General features: G+C 56.8%; 1 pseudogene; it reads right to left on the reverse strand.

Annotated features, from left to right (window-relative positions):
* Window positions 1-1,663: 1,663 nt before the first annotated feature.
* Window positions 1,664-2,339, reverse strand: LOC123075727 (probable calcium-binding protein CML31; annotated as a pseudogene).
* Window positions 2,340-2,709: the final 370 nt, after the last annotated feature.

Genomic DNA, 2,709 nt, shown 5'->3' on the forward strand with positions numbered 1-2,709 from the left:
CAATATAACTCGAGCGGAAGATTAAATGAAGTAGCAGGTCCTGCAACCCTCTAAGAGCATCTTCAATAGGCAACGAAAAACCGCTCCACGCGCTATAATTATTATTTTTGGGCGCCGGACAGCTCCAGCAGAAACTGTAAAATAGTGTGCGTGCAAAAAAGGGTTGGGCACGAGCTAAAAAGCGCTACCGCATGCTGCAAATTGGGGCGCCGGATTGCGCACGCTTCACAATTTGCACTGCATGTTTTTTTGGGCGTCGTTTTTGGACATCATAAAACCCAATGTTGGGTCGGGCGCGGTAAAAGTGCTATAGTGACACGCTAAAACTATTTTAGAGAATCTCCAACAGCTGCGCCAAACTAGCGTGCGGGACGTTTTCGCGCGCTCCAGCGGAGGCGGGAAACTAGCGTGCGCGAGAAATGATTGCGCGCGCGGGAAAGGCGGCAGCTCGCGTACTAGATTTGGTGCACCGCGTCCGGCGTGCCTATAAAATTGCAGCGCTCTCTACCGCTCTCTCGTCGCTCCCTCTACCGCTTTCTCTCCTTGCCGCCGACACGCCACCACCGCGCCACCATGCCGCCTCGCCGCCGGGGAGCTTCGGGCTACCGCGGCGTCCGCGTGCGTCCGTCTGGCACCTACTCCGCCGAGATTCGGTCGGGCGATGTGCGTCTCGGCCTCGGAACCTTCAACACCGTCCAGGAGGGCGCCCGCGCATACGACGCTACGGCGTGGCGCCTCCGGCGGTCCCGTTGAGACATGAACTTCACGGACGTGGCGACGTGGGAGCAGGCACAGGAGTTGGTGCCTCCCCCGCGGCTTATCACCGACGAGGATCGTCACGAGAACCGGAGGCAGGAGCGCCGTCTCAGCCCAGCCGAGATGGACGAGGAAGCCATGGCATTGTGGCGCCAACGCTTCCCGCAAGACATCATCAATGAGGAACAGTTCTTCGCCGACAGGAGGGCGGAGAGGGAGGAGAGGAGGGAGGAGCGAGCCGCCTATCGCGAGGACAGGCGAACGCGGAAGGCGGTCGCTAAATTCAACATCGGGCTAGGAGATGCATCGTCCTGGGACTCCAGCGACGAGCGGTTCCTTGACGCCTACGCTCAGACGTTGGAGGAGGACATCACCGAGGCAGAGTCCGAGTCGGAGAATGACGAGTAGTAGTAGTTTTTTATTTTATCTATATATCATAGGAGAAGACTATAAACTATCTATGCACTATTTTGTATCGTAGAAGCAGGCTATGCGACGAACTATCTCACATTTGTACTATCGGAACCAAATGTGTATCGAATCGTAGTTCACACAGTAGGCGTCAAGGAAAAAAAGATGAAATATAGCTCGCCTTCTGGAGCGGCTCGGGCGCGCTTTATTTTGCGGCGGCCACTGGAGCCAGCGCACCGCCGCGCGCAAAAACTGCCTCACCCAGTGTTGTATTCTGATTTCTAGCGCGCCGCGCGTTGAGCGGCTGTTGAAGATGCTCTTAGCGCGCGAAATTTTTGTGCGCCTGTTGAAGATGCTCTAAAGGGATAGGTGGCGAGGATGACAAGTCAATCCCTTCACATTCTTTTTTAATTCATTTTGGGCAGCTCAATTCCTAAAGAAACCCACAATCCAATTCCAAGAGCACGGACAATCGATCAAAACCAAAGGTATTCACATAGATCAATTACTGTCTGTGCATCACCACTACAACTTTGTACTAGTACCTGGTAAGAATCGAATGAATGAATAAATGAACGAACGAGCGAAGGAATATATGATTGGGTCCAGGCGCTACGTAGCTAGCTCATCATGATCTTGAACTCGTCGAAGCTGAGCACGCCGTCGCCATCGAGGTCGAACCGGCAGATCATGGCGCGGCACTCTCCGGCGCCCCGCTCGGCCCCGAGCCTGCCGAGCATCCTCCCCAGGCTGGCCGGCGTGATACACCCCTGCCCCTCCATCTCGTACATCCCGAACGCCTCCCTCAGCGCCCGGATCCTCTGCTCGTCGTCCTCCTCCCCCGCGTCGCCCGCCCAGGCCGCCTGCTGCTCGGCGCCAGCTCGAGGAACTCGGCCACGCACAAGAGCCCGTCGCCGTCCGCGTCCGCCGACGCCACCAGCGCCTCGGCCTCCTCTGCGGGCACATCCTCGCCCAGCGTCGCCCGCATGCACCCCCGCAACTCCGCCGCCGAGATCCTGCCGTCCGCGTCCCGGTCCAGTGACAAGAAGAGGGCCCTCAGCTCGCCCGTCTTTGTGGCAACCATTCTCGCCGGATGCTTTAGTAGTAGATCTTGAGTTCTTGACCCTGCCTGTGCTTTCTAGATCCTGTGCTTTGCTATAGAGCTGAAGGTTGCTGCTGCATGGTCTTGGAGGTGCGCGTGTGCATATATACTCATGGCGCGACGCGGTCCTTGGAAGCTTCATGGCATGCAGGGAGGGAGGAGAGATGCCGTGGTCACCGTGGACGTACGTACATGCCGTGTGGTGAGTTGGACGATGGCAGGTTTTTCTTTCGGAATCAATAAATCCCGAACGTGGCACGTTTTAGCTTCTCGTCCCGAACGTGCTCATTGCCATTGGATCAAAACGCACACATCTTGACGCTCTCGGCTCGCCACGTCATCCCAGCGGCTCGTTCGGGACGAGGGCAAAGTCTCCCGAACGCCTTTTCTTTTTCACTGGCCCACCACACTGTCTCCTTCACCTTATCCATTCCCTACAC

The sequence above is a fragment of the Triticum aestivum genome, chromosome 3D (assembly GCF_018294505.1).
Source record: "Triticum aestivum cultivar Chinese Spring chromosome 3D, IWGSC CS RefSeq v2.1, whole genome shotgun sequence".
NCBI classification, from domain to species: Eukaryota; Viridiplantae; Streptophyta; class Magnoliopsida; order Poales; family Poaceae; genus Triticum; species Triticum aestivum.